Genomic DNA, 17,740 nt, shown 5'->3' on the forward strand with positions numbered 1-17,740 from the left:
GCTCGCCTCGCCGGAACCACCTGCCGGGTCCAGCGGAAGCACTTGCCGAGCGCGCCGGAGCCACCTGCTCGCCTCGCCGGAACCACCTCCCGGGCGCAGCGGAAGCAGCTGCCGGGCACGCCGGAGCCACCTGCTCGGCTCGCCGGAATCACCTGCCGGGCCCTAACCCTAACCCTAACCCTAACCCTATCCCCAAACCCTAACCCTAACCCTAACCCCTAACCCTAAGCCTAACCCTAAACCCTAACCCAACCGTAACCCTAACCCTAACCCTACCCCTAACCCTAACCCCTAACTCCAAACCCTAAACCCTAACCCTAACCGTACCCCTAACCCTATCCCTAACCCTAACCTGACGGACAGGCTGGAACCAGCTGCTCAACTCGCCGGAACCACCTGCCAGACATGCCAGAACCACCTGCCGAGCACGCCGGAGCCACCTGCTGGACTCACCAGAACCACCTGCCTGACAGGCCAAAATCAACAGCTGGCTATGAGAGAACCACCTGGCAGACAATCCGCAATAACCTGCCAGGCATGCAGGAACCACCTCTCAGACGTAAGAGAACCACGTGCCGGACACGCTGGAACCACGTCCTGGACAGACTGGAACCACCTGCCGGACATGCCTGGACCACCTGCCGAGCACGCCGGAACCACCTGCTCGACTCGCAGGACCCATGTGCCAGACACGCCAAAATGAACTGCCGGCTACACCAGAACCACTTACCGGACACTCCGGAATAACCTGCCCGGCATGCCAGAACCACCTCTCAGAAGTGCCAGAAGCACGTGCTGGACATGCCGGAACAACCTATCGGACAGAACGGAACAACCTGCCGGACACACCAAAATCACCTGCGGGCTACGCCAGAACCACTTGGAGGACTCTCCGGGAAAACCTGCCGGGCATGCTGGAACCACCTCTCAGACGTGCCTGAACCACGTGGCGGACACTCCGGAAACGCATGTCGGGCCGGCCGGAACCACCTCTCAGACGTGCCAGAACCTCATGCCGGACACCCCAGAACCACCTGCTGGACAGACCGGAAACACCTGCCGGACACGCCGGAACCACATGTTCGACTCGCTGGAACCACATTCTGGACATGGCAAAATCACCTGCCGCCTATGCCAGAACCGCTTGGGGAACACTCCGGAATCACCTGTCAGGCATGCCGGAACCACCTCTCAGACATGCCAGAACCACATGCCAATGACACCGGAAGCACCTGCCGAGCATGCCGGAAGCACCTGCTCGACTCGCCAGAACCACCTGTCGGACACGCCAAAATCACCTGCCGGCTACGCCACAGCCAGTTGGTGAACACTCCGGAAACACCTGCCGGGCTGGCTGGAACCACCTGCCAGTCACGCCAACATCACCTGCCAGCTACGCCAGAACCACTTGGCGGAGACTCCAGAAACACCTGTTGGGCCAGCCGGAACCACCTCTCAGACGTGCCAGAACCATGTGCCTGAGATGCTGGAACCACACCCCGAACAGACCGAAACGAACTGCCAGACCCAACTGAACCACCTGCCGAGCACGCAGGAACAACCTGCTTGCCTCGCCGGAACCACCTGCCAGGCCCAGCGGAAGCACCTGTCGGGCGCGCTGGAGCCACCTGCTCGCCTCGCCGGAACCACCTGCCGGGCTCAGCGGAAGCACTTGCCGAGCGCGCCGGAGCCACCTGCTCGCCTCGCCGGAACCACCTGTCGGGCCCTAACCCTAACCCTAACCCTAACCCTATCCCCAAACCCTAACCCTAACCCTAACCCCGACCCTAAGCCTAACCCTAAACCCTAACCCAACCGTAACCCTAACCCTAACCCTACCCCTAACCCTAACCCCTAACTCCAAACCCTAAACCCTAACCCTAACCGTAACCCTAACCCTATCCCTAACCCTAACCTGACGGACAGGCTGGAACCAGCTGCTCAACTCGCCGGAACCACCTGCCAGACATGCCAGAACCACCTGCCGAGCACGCCGGAGCCACCTGCTGGACTCACCAGAACCACCTGCCTGACAGGCCAAAATCAACAGCTGGCTATGAGAGAACCACCTGGCAGACAATCCGCAATAACCTTCCAGGCATGCAGGAACCACCTCTCAGACGTAAGAGAACCACGTGCCGGACACGCTGGAACCACGTCCTGGACAGACTGGAACCACCTGCCGGACATGCCTGGACCACCTGCCGAGCACGCCGGAACCACCTGCTCGACTCGCAGGACCCATGTTCCAGACACGCCAAAATGAACTGCCGGCTACACCAGAACCACTTACCGGACACTCCGGAATAACCTGCCCGGCATGCCAGAACCACCTCTCAGAAGTGCCAGAAGCACGTGCTGGACATGCCGGAACAACCTATCGGACAGAACGGAACAACCTGCCGGACACACCAAAATCACCTGCGGGCTACGCCAGAACCACTTGGAGGACTCTCCGGGAAAACCTGCCGGGCATGCTGGAACCACCTCTCAGACGTGCCTGAACCACGTGGCGGACACTCCGGAAACGCATGTCGGGCCGGCCGGAACCACCTCTCAGACGTGCCAGAACCTCATGCCGGACACCCCAGAACCACCTGCTGGACAGACCGGAAACACCTGCCGGACACGCCGGAACCACATGTTCGACTCGCTGGAACCACATTCTGGACATGGCAAAATCACCTGCCGCCTATGCCAGAACCGCTTGGGGAACACTCCGGAATCACCTGTCAGGCATGCCGGAACCACCTCTCAGACATGCCAGAACCACATGCCAATGACACCGGAAGCACCTGCCGAGCATGCCGGAAGCACCTGCTCGACTCGCCAGAACCACCTGTCGGACACGCCAAAATCACCTGCCGGCTACGCCACAGCCAGTTGGTGAACACTCCGGAAACACCTGCCGGGCTGGCTGGAACCACCTGCCAGTCACGCCAACATCACCTGCCAGCTACGCCAGAACCACTTGGCGGAGACTCCAGAAACACCTGTTGGGCCAGCCGGAACCACCTCTCAGACGTGCCAGAACCATGTGCCTGAGATGCTGGAACCACACCCCGAACAGACCGAAACGAACTGCCAGACCCAACTGAACCACCTGCCGAGCACGCAGGAACAACCTGCTCGCCTCGCCGGAACCACCTGCCTGGCACGCCGGAGCCACCTGCTCGCCACGCCGGAACCACCTGCCGGGCTCAGCGGAAGCACCTGCCGAGCGCGCCGGAGCCACCTGCTCGCCTCGCCGGAACCACCTGCCGGGCCCAGCGGAAGCACCTTCCGAGCGCGCCGGAGCCACCTGCTCGCCTCGCCGGAACCACCTGCCGGGTCCAGCGGAAGCACTTGCCGAGCGCGCCGGAGCCACCTGCTCGCCTCGCCGGAACCACCTGCCGGGCGCAGCGGAAGCAGCTGCCGGGCACGCCGGAGCCACCTGCTCGGCTCGCCGGAATCACCTGCCGGGCCCTAACCCTAACCCTAACCCTAACCCTATCCCCAAACCCTAACCCTAACCCTAACCCCTAACCCTAAGCCTAACCCTAAACCCTAACCCAACCGTAACCCTAACCCTAACCCTACCCCTAACCCTAACCCCTAACTCCAAACCCTAAACCCTAACCCTAACCGTAACCCTAACCCTATCCCTAACCCTAACCTGACGGACAGGCTGGAACCAGCTGCTCAACTCGCCGGAACCACCTGCCAGACATGCCAGAACCACCTGCCGAGCACGCCGGAGCCACCTGCTGGACTCACCAGAACCACCTGCCTGACAGGCCAAAATCAACAGCTGGCTATGAGAGAACCACCTGGCAGACAATCCGCAATAACCTGCCAGGCATGCAGGAACCACCTCTCAGACGTAAGAGAACCACGTGCCGGACACGCTGGAACCACGTCCTGGACAGACTGGAACCACCTGCCGGACATGCCTGGACCACCTGCCGAGCACGCCGGAACCACCTGCTCGACTCGCAGGACCCATGTTCCAGACACGCCAAAATGAACTGCCGGCTACACCAGAACCACTTACCGGACACTCCGGAATAACCTGCCCGGCATGCCAGAACCACCTCTCAGAAGTGCCAGAAGCACGTGCTGGACATGCCGGAACAACCTATCGGACAGAACGGAACAACCTGCCGGACACACCAAAATCACCTGCGGGCTACGCCAGAACCACTTGGAGGACTCTCCGGGAAAACCTGCCGGGCATGCTGGAACCACCTCTCAGACGTGCCTGAACCACGTGGCGGACACTCCGGAAACGCATGTCGGGCCGGCCGGAACCACCTCTCAGACGTGCCAGAACCTCATGCCGGACACCCCAGAACCACCTGCTGGACAGACCGGAAACACCTGCCGGACACGCCGGAACCACATGTTCGACTCGCTGGAACCACATTCTGGACATGGCAAAATCACCTGCCGCCTATGCCAGAACCGCTTGGGGAACACTCCGGAATCACCTGTCAGGCATGCCGGAACCACCTCTCAGACATGCCAGAACCACATGCCAATGACACCGGAAGCACCTGCCGAGCATGCCGGAAGCACCTGCTCGACTCGCCAGAACCACCTGTCGGACACGCCAAAATCACCTGCCGGCTACGCCACAGCCAGTTGGTGAACACTCCGGAAACACCTGCCGGGCTGGCTGGAACCACCTGCCAGTCACGCCAACATCACCTGCCAGCTACGCCAGAACCACTTGGCGGAGACTCCAGAAACACCTGTTGGGCCAGCCGGAACCACCTCTCAGACGTGCCAGAACCATGTGCCTGAGATGCTGGAACCACACCCCGAACAGACCGAAACGAACTGCCAGACCCAACTGAACCACCTGCCGAGCACGCAGGAACAACCTGCTCGCCTCGCCGGAACCACCTGCCAGGCCCAGCGGAAGCACCTGTCGGGCGCGCTGGAGCCACCTGCTCGCCTCGCCGGAACCACCTGCCGGGCCCAGCGGAAGCACTTGCCGAGCGCGCCGGAGCCACCTGCTCGCCTCGCCGGAACCACCTGTCGGGCCCTAACCCTAACCCTAACCCTAACCCTATCCCCAAACCCTAACCCTAACCCTAACCCCTAACCCTAAGCCTAACCCTAAACCCTAAACCAACCGTAACCCTAACCCTAACACTACTCCTAACCCTAACCCCTAACCCCAAACCCTAAACCCTAACCCTAACCGTAACCCTAACCCTATCCCTAACCCTAACCTGACGGACAGGCTGGAACCAGCTGCTCAACTCGCCGGAACCACCTGCCAGACATGCCAGAACCACCTGCTGAGCACGCCGGAGCCACCTGCTGGACTCACCAGAACCACCTGCCTGACAGGCCAAAATCAACAGCTGGCTATGAGAGAACCACCTGGCAGACAATCCGCAATAACCTGCCAGGCATGCAGGAACCACCTCTCAGACGTAAGAGAACCACGTGCCGGACACGCTGGAACCACGTCCTGGACAGACTGGAACCACCTGCCGGACATGCCTGGACCACCTGCCGAGCACGCCGGAACCACCTGCTCGACTCGCAGGACCCATGTTCCAGACACGCCAAAATGAACTGCCGGCTACACCAGAACCACTTACCGGACACTCCGGAATAACCTGCCCGGCATGCCAGAACCACCTCTCAGAAGTGCCAGAAGCACGTGCTGGACATGCCGGAACAACCTATCGGACAGAACGGAACAACCTGCCGGACACACCAAAATCACCTGCGGGCTACGCCAGAACCACTTGGAGGACTCTCCGGGAAAACCTGCCGGGCATGCTGGAACCACCTCTCAGACGTGCCTGAACCACGTGGCGGACACTCCGGAAACGCATGTCGGGCCGGCCGGAACCACCTCTCAGACGTGCCAGAACCTCATGCCGGACACCCCAGAACCACCTGCTGGACAGACCGGAAACACCTGCCGGACACGCCGGAACCACATGTTCGACTCGCTGGAACCACATTCTGGACATGGCAAAATCACCTGCCGCCTATGCCAGAACCGCTTGGGGAACACTCCGGAATCACCTGTCAGGCATGCCGGAACCACCTCTCAGACATGCCAGAACCACATGCCAATGACACCGGAAGCACCTGCCGAGCATGCCGGAAGCACCTGCTCGACTCGCCAGAACCACCTGTCGGACACGCCAAAATCACCTGCCGGCTACGCCACAGCCAGTTGGTGAACACTCCGGAAACACCTGCCGGGCTGGCTGGAACCACCTGCCAGTCACGCCAACATCACCTGCCAGCTACACCAGAACCACTTGGCGGAGACTCCAGAAACACCTGTTGGGCCAGCCGGAACCACCTCTCAGACGTGCCAGAACCATGTGCCTGAGATGCTGGAACCACACCCCGAACAGACCGAAACGAACTGCCAGACCCAACTGAACCACCTGCCGAGCACGCAGGAACAACCTGCTCGCCTCGCCGGAACCACCTGCCTGGCACGCCGGAGCCACCTGCTCGCCACGCCGGAACCACCTGCCGGGCTCAGCGGAAGCACCTGCCGAGCGCGCCGGAGCCACCTGCTCGCCTCGCCGGAACCACCTGCCGGGCCCAGCGGAAGCACCTTCCGAGCGCGCCGGAGCCACCTGCTCGCCTCGCCGGAACCACCTGCCGGGTCCAGCGGAAGCACTTGCCGAGCGCGCCGGAGCCACCTGCTCGCCTCGCCGGAACCACCTCCCGGGCGCAGCGGAAGCAGCTGCCGGGCACGCCGGAGCCACCTGCTCGGCTCGCCGGAATCACCTGCCGGGCCCTAACCCTAACCCTAACCCTAACCCTATCCCCAAACCCTAACCCTAACCCTAACCCCTAACCCTAAGCCTAACCCTAAACCCTAACCCAACCGTAACCCTAACCCTAACCCTACCCCTAACCCTAACCCCTAACTCCAAACCCTAAACCCTAACCCTAACCGTAACCCTAACCCTATCCCTAACCCTAACCTGACGGACAGGCTGGAACCAGCTGCTCAACTCGCCGGAACCACCTGCCAGACATGCCAGAACCACCTGCCGAGCACGCCGGAGCCACCTGCTGGACTCACCAGAACCACCTGCCTGACAGGCCAAAATCAACAGCTGGCTATGAGAGAACCACCTGGCAGACAATCCGCAATAACCTGCCAGGCATGCAGGAACCACCTCTCAGACGTAAGAGAACCACGTGCCGGACACGCTGGAACCACGTCCTGGACAGACTGGAACCACCTGCCGGACATGCCTGGACCACCTGCCGAGCACGCCGGAACCACCTGCTCGACTCGCAGGACCCATGTTCCAGACACGCCAAAATGAACTGCCGGCTACACCAGAACCACTTACCGGACACTCCGGAATAACCTGCCCGGCATGCCAGAACCACCTCTCAGAAGTGCCAGAAGCACGTGCTGGACATGCCGGAACAACCTATCGGACAGAACGGAACAACCTGCCGGACACACCAAAATCACCTGCGGGCTACGCCAGAACCACTTGGAGGACTCTCCGGGAAAACCTGCCGGGCATGCTGGAACCACCTCTCAGACGTGCCTGAACCACGTGGCGGACACTCCGGAAACGCATGTCGGGCCGGCCGGAACCACCTCTCAGACGTGCCAGAACCTCATGCCGGACACCCCAGAACCACCTGCTGGACAGACCGGAAACACCTCCCGGACATGCCGGAACCACATGTTCGACTCGCTGGAACCACATTCTGGACATGGCAAAATCACCTGCCGCCTATGCCAGAACCGCTTGGGGAACACTCCGGAATCACCTGTCAGGCATGCCGGAACCACCTCTCAGACATGCCAGAACCACATGCCAATGACACCGGAAGCACCTGCCGAGCATGCCGGAAGCACCTGCTCGACTCGCCAGAACCACCTGTCGGACACGCCAAAATCACCTGCCGGCTACGCCACAGCCAGTTGGTGAACACTCCGGAAACACCTGCCGGGCTGGCTGGAACCACCTGCCAGTCACGCCAACATCACCTGCCAGCTACACCAGAACCACTTGGCGGAGACTCCAGAAACACCTGTTGGGCCAGCCGGAACCACCTCTCAGACGGGCCAGAACCATGTGCCTGAGATGCTGGAACCACACCCCGAACAGACCGAAACGAACTGCCAGACCCAACTGAACCACCTGCCGAGCACGCAGGAACAACCTGCTCGCCTCGCCGGAACCACCTGCCTGGCACGCCGGAGCCACCTGCTCGCCACGCCGGAACCACCTGCCGGGCTCAGCGGAAGCACCTGCCGAGCGCGCCGGAGCCACCTGCTCGCCTCGCCGGAACCACCTGCCGGGCCCAGCGGAAGCACCTTCCGAGCGCGCCGGAGCCACCTGCTCGCCTCGCCGGAACCACCTGCCGGGTCCAGCGGAAGCACTTGCCGAGCGCGCCTTAGCCACCTGCTCGCCTCGCCGCAACCACCTCCCGGGCGCAGCGGAAGCAGCTGCCGGGCACGCCGGAGCCACCTGCTCGGCTCGCCGGAATCACCTGCCGGGCCCTAACCCTAACCCTAACCCTAACCCTATCCCCAAACCCTAACCCTAACCCTAACCCCTAACCCTAAGCCTAACCCTAAACCCTAACCCAACCGTAACCCTAACCCTAACCCTACCCCTAACCCTAACCCCTAACTCCAAACCCTAAACCCTAACCCTAACCGTAACCCTAACCCTATCCCTAACCCTAACCTGACGGACAGGCTGGAACCAGCTGCTCAACTCGCCGGAACCACCTGCCAGACATGCCAGAACCACCTGCCGAGCACGCCGGAGCCACCTGCTGGACTCACCAGAACCACCTGCCTGACAGGCCAAAATCAACAGCTGGCTATGAGAGAACCACCTGGCAGACAATCCGCAATAACCTTCCAGGCATGCAGGAACCACCTCTCAGACGTAAGAGAACCACGTGCCGGACACGCTGGAACCACGTCCTGGACAGACTGGAACCACCTGCCGGACATGCCTGGACCACCTGCCGAGCACGCCGGAACCACCTGCTCGACTCGCAGGACCCATGTGCCAGACACGCCAAAATGAACTGCCGGCTACACCAGAACCACTTACCGGACACTCCGGAATAACCTGCCCGGCATGCCAGAACCACCTCTCAGAAGTGCCAGAAGCACGTGCTGGACATGCCGGAACAACCTATCGGACAGAACGGAACAACCTGCCGGACACACCAAAATCACCTGCGGGCTACGCCAGAACCACTTGGAGGACTCTCCGGGAAAACCTGCCGGGCATGCTGGAACCACCTCTCAGACGTGCCTGAACCACGTGGCGGACACTCCGGAAACGCATGTCGGGCCGGCCGGAACCACCTCTCAGACGTGCCAGAACCTCATGCCGGACACCCCAGAACCACCTGCTGGACAGACCGGAAACACCTGCCGGACACGCCGGAACCACATGTTCGACTCGCTGGAACCACATTCTGGACATGGCAAAATCACCTGCCGCCTATGCCAGAACCGCTTGGGGAACACTCCGGAATCACCTGTCAGGCATGCCGGAACCACCTCTCAGACATGCCAGAACCACATGCCAATGACACCGGAAGCACCTGCCGAGCATGCCGGAAGCACCTGCTCGACTCGCCAGAACCACCTGTCGGACACGCCAAAATCACCTGCCGGCTACGCCACAGCCAGTTGGTGAACACTCCGGAAACACCTGCCGGGCTGGCTGGAACCACCTGCCAGTCACGCCAACATCACCTGTCAGCTACGCCAGAACCACTTGGCGGAGACTCCAGAAACACCTGTTGGGCCAGCCGGAACCACCTCTCAGACGTGCCAGAACCATGTGCCTGAGATGCTGGAACCACACCCCGAACAGACCGAAACGAACTGCCAGACCCAACTGAACCACCTGCCGAGCACGCAGGAACAACCTGCTCGCCTCGCCGGAACCACCTGCCAGGCCCAGCGGAAGCACCTGTCGGGCGCGCTGGAGCCACCTGCTCGCCTCGCCGGAACCACCTGCCGGGCCCAGCGGAAGCACTTGCCGAGCGCGCCGGAGCCACCTGCTCGCCTCGCCGGAACCACCTGTCGGGCCCTAACCCTAACCCTAACCCTAACCCTATCCCCAAACCCTAACCCTAACCCTAACCCCTAACCCTAAGCCTAACCCTAAACCCTAAACCAACCGTAACCCTAACCCTAACACTACTCCTAACCCTAACCCCTAACCCCAAACCCTAAACCCTAACCCTAACCGTAACCCTAACCCTATCCCTAACCCTAACCTGACGGACAGGCTGGAACCAGCTGCTCAACTCGCCGGAACCACCTGCCAGACATGCCAGAACCACCTGCTGAGCACGCCGGAGCCACCTGCTGGACTCACCAGAACCACCTGCCTGACAGGCCAAAATCAACAGCTGGCTATGAGAGAACCACCTGGCAGACAATCCGCAATAACCTGCCAGGCATGCAGGAACCACCTCTCAGACGTAAGAGAACCACGTGCCGGACACGCTGGAACCACGTCCTGGACAGACTGGAACCACCTGCCGGACATGCCTGGACCACCTGCCGAGCACGCCGGAACCACCTGCTCGACTCGCAGGACCCATGTGCCAGACACGCCAAAATGAACTGCCGGCTACACCAGAACCACTTACCGGACACTCCGGAATAACCTGCCCGGCATGCCAGAACCACCTCTCAGAAGTGCCAGAAGCACGTGCTGGACATGCCGGAACAACCTATCGGACAGAACGGAACAACCTGCCGGACACACCAAAATCACCTGCGGGCTACGCCAGAACCACTTGGAGGACTCTCCGGGAAAACCTGCCGGGCATGCTGGAACCACCTCTCAGACGTGCCTGAACCACGTGGCGGACACTCCGGAAACGCATGTCGGGCCGGCCGGAACCACCTCTCAGACGTGCCAGAACCTCATGCCGGACACCCCAGAACCACCTGCTGGACAGACCGGAAACACCTGCCGGACACGCCGGAACCACATGTTCGACTCGCTGGAACCACATTCTGGACATGGCAAAATCACCTGCCGCCTATGCCAGAACCGCTTGGGGAACACTCCGGAATCACCTGTCAGGCATGCCGGAACCACCTCTCAGACATGCCAGAACCACATGCCAATGACACCGGAAGCACCTGCCGAGCATGCCGGAAGCACCTGCTCGACTCGCCAGAACCACCTGTCAGACACGCCAAAATCACCTGCCGGCTACGCCACAGACAGTTGGTGAACACTCTGGAAACACCTGCAGGGCTGGCTGGAACCACCTGCCAGTCACGCCAACATCACCTGCCAGCTACGCCAGAACCACTTGGCGGAGACTCCAGAAACACCTGTTGGGCCAGCCGGAACCACCTCTCAGACGTGCCAGAACCATGTGCCTGAGATGCTGGAACCACACCCCGAACAGACCGAAACCACCTGCCAGACCCAACTGAAACACCTGCCGAGCACGCAGGAACAACCTGCTCGCCTCGCCGGAACCACCTGCCTGGCACGCCGGAGCCACCTGCTCGCCACGCCGGAACCACTTGCCGGGCTCAGCGGAAGCACCTGCCGAGCGCGCCGGAGCCACCTGCTCGCCTCGCCGGAACCACCTGCCGGGCCCAGCGGAAGCACCTTCCGAGCGCGCCGGAGCCACCTGCTCGCCTCGCCGGAACCACCTGCCGGGTCCAGCGGAAGCACTTGCCGAGCGCGCCGGAGCCACCTGCTCGCCTCGCCGGAACCACCTCCCGGGCGCAGCGGAAGCAGCTGCCGGGCACGCCGGAGCCACCTGCTCGGCTCGCCGGAATCACCTGCCGGGCCCTAACCCTAACCCTAACCCTAACCCTATCCCCAAACCCTAACCCTAACCCTAACCCCTAACCCTAAGCCTAACCCTAAACCCTAACCCAACCGTAACCCTAACCCTAACCCTACCCCTAACCCTAACCCCTAACTCCAAACCCTAAACCCTAACCCTAACCGTAACCCTAACCCTATCCCTAACCCTAACCTGACGGACAGGCTGGAACCAGCTGCTCAACTCGCCGGAACCACCTGCCAGACATGCCAGAACCACCTGCCGAGCACGCCGGAGCCACCTGCTGGACTCACCAGAACCACCTGCCTGACAGGCCAAAATCAACAGCTGGCTATGAGAGAACCACCTGGCAGACAATCCGCAATAACCTGCCAGGCATGCAGGAACCACCTCTCAGACGTAAGAGAACCACGTGCCGGACACGCTGGAACCACGTCCTGGACAGACTGGAACCACCTGCCGGACATGCCTGGACCACCTGCCGAGCACGCCGGAACCACCTGCTCGACTCGCAGGACCCATGTTCCAGACACGCCAAAATGAACTGCCGGCTACACCAGAACCACTTACCGGACACTCCGGAATAACCTGCCCGGCATGCCAGAACCACCTCTCAGAAGTGCCAGAAGCACGTGCTGGACATGCCGGAACAACCTATCGGACAGAACGGAACAACCTGCCGGACACACCAAAATCACCTGCGGGCTACGCCAGAACCACTTGGAGGACTCTCCGGGAAAACCTGCCGGGCATGCTGGAACCACCTCTCAGACGTGCCTGAACCACGTGGCGGACACTCCGGAAACGCATGTCGGGCCGGCCGGAACCACCTCTCAGACGTGCCAGAACCTCATGCCGGACACCCCAGAACCACCTGCTGGACAGACCGGAAACACCTGCCGGACACGCCGGAACCACATGTTCGACTCGCTGGAACCACATTCTGGACATGGCAAAATCACCTGCCGCCTATGCCAGAACCGCTTGGGGAACACTCCGGAATCACCTGTCAGGCATGCCGGAACCACCTCTCAGACATGCCAGAACCACATGCCAATGACACCGGAAGCACCTGCCGAGCATGCCGGAAGCACCTGCTCGACTCGCCAGAACCACCTGTCGGACACGCCAAAATCACCTGCCGGCTACGCCACAGCCAGTTGGTGAACACTCCGGAAACACCTGCCGGGCTGGCTGGAACCACCTGCCAGTCACGCCAACATCACCTGCCAGCTACACCAGAACCACTTGGCGGAGACTCCAGAAACACCTGTTGGGCCAGCCGGAACCACCTCTCAGACGTGCCAGAACCATGTGCCTGAGATGCTGGAACCACACCCCGAACAGACCGAAACGAACTGCCAGACCCAACTGAACCACCTGCCGAGCACGCAGGAACAACCTGCTCGCCTCGCCGGAACCACCTGCCTGGCACGCCGGAGCCACCTGCTCGCCACGCCGGAACCACCTGCCGGGCTCAGCGGAAGCACCTGCCGAGCGCGCCGGAGCCACCTGCTCGCCTCGCCGGAACCACCTCCCGGGCGCAGCGGAAGCAGCTGCCGGGCACGCCGGAGCCACCTGCTCGGCTCGCCGGAATCACCTGCCGGGCCCTAACCCTAACCCTAACCCTAACCCTATCCCCAAACCCTAACCCTAACCCTAACCCCTAACCCTAAGCCTAACCCTAAACCCTAACCCAACCGTAACCCTAACCCTAACCCTACCCCTAACCCTAACCCCTAACTCCAAACCCTAAACCCTAACCCTAACCGTAACCCTAACCCTATCCCTAACCCTAACCTGACGGACAGGCTGGAACCAGCTGCTCAACTCGCCGGAACCACCTGCCAGACATGCCAGAACCACCTGCCGAGCACGCCGGAGCCACCTGCTGGACTCACCAGAACCACCTGCCTGACAGGCCAAAATCAACAGCTGGCTATGAGAGAACCACCTGGCAGACAATCCGCATAACCTTCCAGGCATGCAGGAACCACCTCTCAGACGTAAGAGAACCACGTGCCGGACACGCTGGAACCACGTCCTGGACAGACTGGAACCACCTGCCGGACATGCCTGGACCACCTGCCGAGCACGCCGGAACCACCTGCTCGACTCGCAGGACCCATGTTCCAGACACGCCAAAATGAACTGCCGGCTACACCAGAACCACTTACCGGACACTCCGGAATAACCTGCCCGGCATGCCAGAACCACCTCTCAGAAGTGCCAGAAGCACGTGCTGGACATGCCGGAACAACCTATCGGACAGAACGGAACAACCTGCCGGACACACCAAAATCACCTGCGGGCTACGCCAGAACCACTTGGAGGACTCTCCGGGAAAACCTGCCGGGCATGCTGGAACCACCTCTCAGACGTGCCTGAACCACGTGGCGGACACTCCGGAAACGCATGTCGGGCCGGCCGGAACCACCTCTCAGACGTGCCAGAACCTCATGCCGGACACCCCAGAACCACCTGCTGGACAGACCGGAAACACCTGCCGGACACGCCGGAACCACATGTTCGACTCGCTGGAACCACATTCTGGACATGGCAAAATCACCTGCCGCCTATGCCAGAACCGCTTGGGGAACACTCCGGAATCACCTGTCAGGCATGCCGGAACCACCTCTCAGACATGCCAGAACCACATGCCAATGACACCGGAAGCACCTGCCGAGCATGCCGGAAGCACCTGCTCGACTCGCCAGAACCACCTGTCGGACACGCCAAAATCACCTGCCGGCTACGCCACAGCCAGTTGGTGAACACTCCGGAAACACCTGCCGGGCTGGCTGGAACCACCTGCCAGTCACGCCAACATCACCTGCCAGCTACACCAGAACCACTTGGCGGAGACTCCAGAAACACCTGTTGGGCCAGCCGGAACCACCTCTCAGACGTGCCAGAACCATGTGCCTGAGATGCTGGAACCACACCCCGAACAGACCGAAACGAACTGCCAGACCCAACTGAACCACCTGCCGAGCACGCAGGAACAACCTGCTCGCCTCGCCGGAACCACCTGCCTGGCACGCCGGAGCCACCTGCTCGCCACGCCGGAACCACCTGCCGGGCTCAGCGGAAGCACCTGCCGAGCGCGCCGGAGCCACCTGCTCGCCTCGCCGGAACCACCTCCCGGGCGCAGCGGAAGCAGCTGCCGGGCACGCCGGAGCCACCTGCTCGGCTCGCCGGAATCACCTGCCGGGCCCTAACCCTAACCCTAACCCTAACCCTATCCCCAAACCCTAACCCTAACCCTAACCCCTAACCCTAAGCCTAACCCTAAACCCTAACCCAACCGTAACCCTAACCCTAACCCTACCCCTAACCCTAACCCCTAACTCCAAACCCTAAACCCTAACCCTAACCGTAACCCTAACCCTATCCCTAACCCTAACCTGACGGACAGGCTGGAACCAGCTGCTCAACTCGCCGGAACCACCTGCCAGACATGCCAGAACCACCTGCCGAGCACGCCGGAGCCACCTGCTGGACTCACCAGAACCACCTGCCTGACAGGCCAAAATCAACAGCTGGCTATGAGAGAACCACCTGGCAGACAATCCGCAATAACCTTCCAGGCATGCAGGAACCACCTCTCAGACGTAAGAGAACCACGTGCCGGACACGCTGGAACCACGTCCTGGACAGACTGGAACCACCTGCCGGACATGCCTGGACCACCTGCCGAGCACGCCGGAACCACCTGCTCGACTCGCAGGACCCATGTGCCAGACACGCCAAAATGAACTGCCGGCTACACCAGAACCACTTACCGGACACTCCGGAATAACCTGCCCGGCATGCCAGAACCACCTCTCAGAAGTGCCAGAAGCACGTGCTGGACATGCCGGAACAACCTATCGGACAGAACGGAACAACCTGCCGGACACACCAAAATCACCTGCGGGCTACGCCAGAACCACTTGGAGGACTCTCCGGGAAAACCTGCCGGGCATGCTGGAACCACCTCTCAGACGTGCCTGAACCACGTGGCGGACACTCCGGAAACGCATGTCGGGCCGGCCGGAACCACCTCTCAGACGTGCCAGAACCTCATGCCGGACACCCCAGAACCACCTGCTGGACAGACCGGAAACACCTGCCGGACACGCCGGAACCACATGTTCGACTCGCTGGAACCACATTCTGGACATGGCAAAATCACCTGCCGCCTATGCCAGAACCGCTTGGGGAACACTCCGGAATCACCTGTCAGGCATGCCGGAACCACCTCTCAGACATGCCAGAACCACATGCCAATGACACCGGAAGCACCTGCCGAGCATGCCGGAAGCACCTGCTCGACTCGCCAGAACCACCTGTCGGACACGCCAAAATCACCTGCCGGCTACGCCACAGCCAGTTGGTGAACACTCCGGAAACACCTGCCGGGCTGGCTGGAACCACCTGCCAGTCACGCCAACATCACCTGTCAGCTACGCCAGAACCACTTGGCGGAGACTCCAGAAACACCTGTTGGGCCAGCCGGAACCACCTCTCAGACGTGCCAGAACCATGTGCCTGAGATGCTGGAACCACACCCCGAACAGACCGAAACGAACTGCCAGACCCAACTGAACCACCTGCCGAGCACGCAGGAACAACCTGCTCGCCTCGCCGGAACCACCTGCCAGGCCCAGCGGAAGCACCTGTCGGGCGCGCTGGAGCCACCTGCTCGCCTCGCCGGAACCACCTGCCGGGCCCAGCGGAAGCACTTGCCGAGCGCGCCGGAGCCACCTGCTCGCCTCGCCGGAACCACCTGTCGGGCCCTAACCCTAACCCTAACCCTAACCCTATCCCCAAACCCTAACCCTAACCCTAACCCCTAACCCTAAGCCTAACCCTAAACCCTAAACCAACCGTAACCCTAACCCTAACACTACTCCTAACCCTAACCCCTAACCCCAAACCCTAAACCCTAACCCTAACCGTAACCCTAACCCTATCCCTAACCCTAACCTGACGGACAGGCTGGAACCAGCTGCTCAACTCGCCGGAACCACCTGCCAGACATGCCAGAACCACCTGCTGAGCACGCCGGAGCCACCTGCTGGACTCACCAGAACCACCTGCCTGACAGGCCAAAATCAACAGCTGGCTATGAGAGAACCACCTGGCAGACAATCCGCAATAACCTGCCAGGCATGCAGGAACCACCTCTCAGACGTAAGAGAACCACGTGCCGGACACGCTGGAACCACGTCCTGGACAGACTGGAACCACCTGCCGGACATGCCTGGACCACCTGCCGAGCACGCCGGAACCACCTGCTCGACTCGCAGGACCCATGTGCCAGACACGCCAAAATGAACTGCCGGCTACACCAGAACCACTTACCGGACACTCCGGAATAACCTGCCCGGCATGCCAGAACCACCTCTCAGAAGTGCCAGAAGCACGTGCTGGACATGCCGGAACAACCTATCGGACAGAACGGAACAACCTGCCGGACACACCAAAATCACCTGCGGGCTACGCCAGAACCACTTGGAGGACTCTCCGGGAAAACCTGCCGGGCATGCTGGAACCACCTCTCAGACGTGCCTGAACCACGTGGCGGACACTCCGGAAACGCATGTCGGGCCGGCCGGAACCACCTCTCAGACGTGCCAGAACCTCATGCCGGACACCCCAGAACCACCTGCTGGACAGACCGGAAACACCTGCCGGACACGCCGGAACCACATGTTCGACTCGCTGGAACCACATTCTGGACATGGCAAAATCACCTGCCGCCTATGCCAGAACCGCTTGGGGAACACTCCGGAATCACCTGTCAGGCATGCCGGAACCACCTCTCAGACATGCCAGAACCACATGCCAATGACACCGGAAGCACCTGCCGAGCATGCCGGAAGCACCTGCTCGACTCGCCAGAACCACCTGTCAGACACGCCAAAATCACCTGCCGGCTACG

The sequence above is a fragment of the Equus asinus genome, chromosome 9, assembly GCF_041296235.1.
Source record: "Equus asinus isolate D_3611 breed Donkey chromosome 9, EquAss-T2T_v2, whole genome shotgun sequence".
Taxonomy (NCBI): Eukaryota; Metazoa; Chordata; class Mammalia; order Perissodactyla; family Equidae; genus Equus; species Equus asinus.